At 38.8% G+C, this 6,000-nt stretch overlaps 1 long non-coding RNA gene across 2 annotated transcripts; it reads right to left on the bottom strand.

Annotated features, from left to right (window-relative positions):
- Window positions 1-1,463: 1,463 nt before the first annotated feature.
- On the bottom strand, window positions 1,464-5,796 carry LOC119882280. Of its 2 annotated transcripts, XR_005440487.1 has the most exons (5): window positions 4,777-5,796; window positions 4,610-4,673; window positions 3,669-3,790; window positions 3,365-3,548; window positions 1,464-2,012 (listed from the first exon to the last, which is right to left on the bottom strand). It is a non-coding gene; the product is annotated as an uncharacterized LOC119882280 (long non-coding RNA). The 2 variants fall into 2 exon arrangements; XR_005440486.1 differs by lacking the exon at window positions 3,669-3,790 and having other exon boundaries at window positions 4,777-5,786.
- Window positions 5,797-6,000: the final 204 nt, after the last annotated feature.

Here is a 6,000-nt window from a genome sequence, read left to right on the forward strand (position 1 = left end):
CATTTGGGAAAGTCAAATTCCAGTGTATTTGACAGTGGCAGTTTATGCAGCAATTTAATGCTTCTGTGTATATTTATTTGGTGTTACAAAAAGCCCACAATGAAATAACTGATTAAAAGCATTATTAGTATTAGACTGCAAAATGTTATGAATAATGACATAGAGACAGGAAAAAGACAAGGTGCCCACAGTGATTACATACAGTGATCATTCAAGACTTATTATGCTATGGCCAACGGCAGTGTGAGAAGTAGTATGTGACGGTATATTTCATAACTAATTTTGTGATCAAAAACTTAATTTGAAAAGCTAATTTTATGTTGATCATATTACAGTTATTACAGGTTTGGGACATGTAATTTAATTTAATTTAAATTATAATAGCTAATGTTTATAATAGAATGCATAAGTTGGTCACTTAAATCGATACAGCGAGTAATACTAAGGGGTGGAGTGCAGATAGATAAAACTGATCCTTGTCTGTGTGGGTTAATTGTGCATTGATGTGGTGGTAATGCCTCAGGGCTCTGGTTGGGGCCCAGCTAGAAATTTTACGTTCCCAGAACATTCTGAGAACGCCCCCGCTGGTGTCAAGGACGCTGCCTGGTAACGTTGCCAGAACGTTTCCAGACAGTCACGATGTGGAGTTCTTTAAAGGGTTTGGGGACGTTATTTGGAGGAGCTTCAGGGAACATTCAGGACGTTCTGGGAATGTTTAGAGGACAATATTCAATTCAGAAATTCAATGTTTCCAGAACGTTCTGAGAACGTCCTGCTGGTGTCAATAACGTCGCTTGGTTATGTTCCCACAACATTCCCAGACAGTCACGATGTGGAGTTCTTTAAAGGGTTTGGGGACGTTATTTGGAGGACCTTCAGGGAACATTCAGGATGTTCTGGGAACATTACGAGGACAATATCTTTTTGGAAATTAAACATTCTCAGAACGTCCCACTGGTGTCAGGAACATTGGCTATTAATGTTCCTGCAACGTTCCCAGGCAGTCATGATGTGGAGTTCTTTAAAGGGTTTGAGGATGTTATTTGAAGGACCTTCAGGGAACATTTAGGACGTTCTGGGAATGTTTAGGGGACAATTAGATAGGACGTTCCCTCTAGGACTCCACTACAATACATTCCCCTAACATTTACAGAACCTTTAAGAGACCAACCTAGAATGTAATTCTTGGTTCCATTTAGGTCCTTCGATTATGTTTACATAACATTTAACATCGGAACCTTTAGTAATATTAAAGGAACCTTTAAGGGACCAAACTAGAATGTTATTTTTTGGTTCTTGCATCACCTTCCCAGAATTTTTTTTTCATGGCTGTAAATTTCACAGTTGATAGCTGTTTAAGTTAATGTTTGTTAACGGTAAATAACTATAGCATAAACAAACATCTTAGCTATAATATAAATCTGTTTACAGTCTACCTCAGTTATAAACAAAGAACAACTCTGTATGATATATTACGGCATTTATTAAGTTCAACTTTACAGTATATTAATAGCAGGAGTGGTTGCCAGAATTTCATTGCAAAAAATGAGCTACATACAATACATCAGGCCATAAAGTTGGTGGCTACGAATTTTACAGTCAACCACTTAAATTTACAAAGACTTAAATTATGCAAAGGACATAACAAATAAAGCCCACTGCAAACCAATGTACAGACTATCATTAATAAACTTTAAGAAACTGTTTTTGCATGTACACAACCTTTTGGAAAACAGATTGAACAGATCCAACAACTTGTTCAGTATACTCACAAAGCAGTGATGAGATCTTGAAAAAACAGGTGTCCATACACACCAAATATGAAATTAGCCACTTGACCCAGGTTGATCAAGAGTGATGAGTCACTGCGTCCAGACTTGAATGAACAGGGCGCTCAACATGGGACTGAGTCTCACACAGACTTGATGTTCAGGAAACTTGAACTTCAAAGTGTACTGTCACCACTCACATGTTGTCCATCATATGTTGATGGTGAACTGGCATGATCCTCCCTGCAGAAAAAAACAGAAACAAAGCAAAAGTTAGATTGATGCAGTAGTTGAGGATGATGCCTACACAGAGAAACTTAACCTGTTGGAAACCTCCAGCTATTTGCAGGGATAATGCCTAAAAACACACACGCAAAATCAGGAATAACTCCTCAACCATTTGGCCTAGATACATAATTCTGGTCTCCTTTGAAAGGTCAGAAGGTAAGGAATATAAATCCATTGTAAATTAACATATTTATTTGACCATTACAGACTACATGGAGATGCAATAAAGAAAAACATGATATTTTCATCCTTGCCTGGTAAAAAATGCAATAAACTATTAAAACCATCATCCAACTCATTATAATGCAACTGAATATCTTCTAATACACCTGGAAAGCAACTGCAACTGTATTTGTGTTTTTCAAAACCTTTCAAAATTGAAAGGTAACAGCAATCTGGAATATAGTTTTGCAGGTCACTTTTATAAATTGAAAGTGAAAGGATTCATCGATTAAATCGATAAAATTGATTAATAAAATGCATCAACGTAAATTCTTTGCATCGATGCTTCGTTTAATCCACTTAACTATAGAGCACAGTGTTTTATTACTGTGGCACATCGCGCTTATGCTACACGACTTGATTATGATGGCGCTGTTTGCAAAGTGGCAGAAGAGAGAGATTATTTCAAGCTAAAGAAAATCACAACTCTGTAATGTTACAGTCCGTCCACCGTAAAACGAAACTTATGTCGCCTCGGTAACAGCACGACAGCAACTTATCAGAAAGCAGCCGGTGTTCTGCCAGCGGACCACAGACAAGGTAACAGTAACAGCAACTTAAGCACTTTGGGTGGGGTGGATGATGGCGCATAGATAAGATGCTTTGGTGTGGGAGACCTGGGTTCGATTCCCACTGTAAGACATCCACCATTGTGTCCCTGGGCAAGACACTTAACCCCTCGTTGCTCCAAAGGCGGGTGACCTCTGACATGTATAGCAATTGTAAGTTGCTTTAGATAAAAGCACACATGCGTTTGTTCTCCTTTTTGGGCCGTGAGTTGTAACCTCACAGTCAGGGTGTTAACTGAGTGCCGGGGAGCTTCACCTTTTAACTCGCCCAGTGCGAACTATACCACGGCTTTTGGGGTAGCTCACTTTTTTTATAGCTTAGTACTGAAACGCATTCTGTCTACCTGTTACCCAGATACTAATCATAAAAATGATCTGCAAAACAATCTTCCAGAGTGCCGGTTTGTATGAAGCTGTTGGCTTGGACTGTGGACCTCAGGAAGATCAAATGAGGGAAGTTTGAGATATGCTTGCAATTACTGATCGTTTTCTACACTTAATTTTACCATGGCTTACCTCTAATGAGCCTCACAAGACTGGTGTTGGAGTCATTGGGTCCTGACATGATTGAAGACAGGTGGGAGAGTCTCATACAGACATGGTACGAAGTTTAGGAAACTGGAACTTTGAGCAGGTGTGTTCTGCTTGAAGACTTACAAGTTGTCAACCAGGTGTTCACTGTCGACTGGTGTCATCCTCTCTGCAGCCAGAAAAAAACGATAAGAAAACATTAATAGAGGTTTAAACAAAACAAAATTCATACAATTGTATACAAAGACTAGATTATGCATGCTGCAGTCTATACTGACTAGAGGAATACCTGACATAAATGCTGAAATCTATTGAAAAATCCAGCAGTAGACAGAACCAAGGTATTTCGTATAAACAGCTGCTATGCCTCTCCACAGCCTGTGGACCTCAGGACACTCAGGAAGGTTGTAGCTAAGTGGAGCAACGTCAGAGGGCAGTAAGCTGTTTGTTTGAGGCAAGTCTCCAGAAGGTATAAAATGATCTACTGTATATTCTTGTAATTAAGAAAATAGGTAAGGATAAATTACATATATTTATTAAACAGTGATTAAATATTGTAAGGACTCAAAACAACTGAAGAAAGGGACTTGGATGGTTGAGACTGATTAGAAGTTGAAATCACACGAGATAATGCAAGGACTAGATTAATAAAGTGCTTAACGTCAACAATTGCATGCTAGGAGTGTGCGATATTTATCGTCTACGATAATATCTTAATTGTTGATTTAACAATGTGTGAGCAGACTTTAATGAGTAGGCTATGTCACTCACTTTGCAAAACACTATTAAAAACACCTTGTCCGCTCAGTCAATGCGTCATGCATATAGTACACGTGTGCTAGAGTTAAACATGAAATGGCCACTGATAAAATGCATGACTTAAGTTGAGTGAATAAATAGCGGCAAGCAATATAACATCTTACACTGTACAATACTGCTATACTAAGGCCTTATTGGGACACGGTGCTTTCTGCTCAGCTGCCATTCACGGCGTTCACACACAAACTAGCTCCAGCTCCGCTAACGCATGCACACTGAGCGAGAACGAGCTAGTACTATACTCAACATTTACATACAACATATTTCTGAAGGATGCCAAATATTGTCTAATTGTGGTTATTGATAAATTCCCAGAAAATATTTAGACATTACTTCATATGCACATTAAAACATTAAATGGCTGAGATAAGCCTTCTATTATTTTGTACACCAAACTGTACAATCCCTTACCTCTATTTATCCTTGAGGTTGATGAGGTCCATGTCATGTGCAACCACTGGCAGATGTTTAAGAACTAAAAGAAAGAGCATGGATTTAAAAGAAGACAGGAGGATCCTCTTATCCTCTAAATTCACACAACATAGACAGCTGGACTACCCACCTAGTATAACACTTACCACATAATGGTTTTGCAGCAGCCAAAGTTAGATTCTGGCTTGGGCCCTTTGCTGCATATCTTCGCTTCTCACCACTGTGTTTCTTAAGTATGCTGTCCTCATTGGGCCTGTATGACATGCGGAGAACAGATCAAATTCCTGACAGACTCACAAACTTTGGTGACGTCCTCATCTGATAACAATATGTAATTTTTTAGCAGTCAATTTACTCAAAGTATGTCTGACCCAACTCATGTATAGTTTTCTCATCAACAGTGTTTTGTATGTTCAAGGCAGGTAGCGGAAACTGAGAAAAAGATCACTGAAATTCTGCCTGTCTTTGTACACAACTTACACTTGAGGGCTATCTGGTTCAGCATCATCTGGTTCAACTGGAACAGATGATGCTGAGATCCCTGTAACTTAGTACAGTCTGTAGCAAAATATCTGTGTTTCTGTTACATCTGGGCGGTTAACTTGAATATATGTGAGCATCCTTTCACTGGACGACGTCATTCCACAATATGCTCCTTAAGGTGAGCTATTAACGTTAAGGTTAGATCTTTGGTATCTTGACATTGGCGTTTATGTAACGCTATTGCACATTTAAAGCAGTAACTAAACAGCAGCCCGACAGTAACTGTAGCAGGTCAGATACATTTTCTCTCCAGTGAAAAAAATAAATAAAATCACTTGAATAAACAACGTGGTTTACAATGAAGCAGGTATCGTTAACCCCGTATGTCTTAACTGCCTTGCCACAGAACATTTCCTCCGTGGGTTTAAAGTTAACTTAAAGTTACCATTAAATTACAAGCTAGCACTTTTTTTGCAAGAGCAACATAAAACAGCAGAAAGGACAGCGTTACAACTGTTTGAAAAATGTAACATTCACTGGCGACACGGTCGACCGTTAATGTTTTACCTAACGTGACCCAGCAAACATTAACATAACATTATTCCAAACCCAAAGAACCCTTCAAGAAAGCTTTTACTTGATACTGGAAGAAATTCTGTACAACTTATCTCAAGAAATCATGGCGCTTCAATTTCAAAATGTAACACAATCGCAATGGATGCTGGGCGCGCAGACAGGGCGCAACTGCTAACTTATCTCTCTCTCTCTCTCTCTCTCTCTCTCTCTCTCTCTCGTTAGCTACTCTGTACCTTTTTTTATACAGTCTATAATTACTCTGAAATAATTAAAATAAACATAATAGATATTGAGGTGTTGGTGAAGCTGAT

This window comes from Micropterus salmoides, unplaced genomic scaffold, assembly GCF_014851395.1.
Source record: "Micropterus salmoides isolate LMB-PRFRI ecotype aquatic unplaced genomic scaffold, ASM1485139v1 Ms_hic_scaffold_3, whole genome shotgun sequence".
Lineage (NCBI taxonomy): Eukaryota > Metazoa > Chordata > Actinopteri > Centrarchiformes > Centrarchidae > Micropterus > Micropterus salmoides.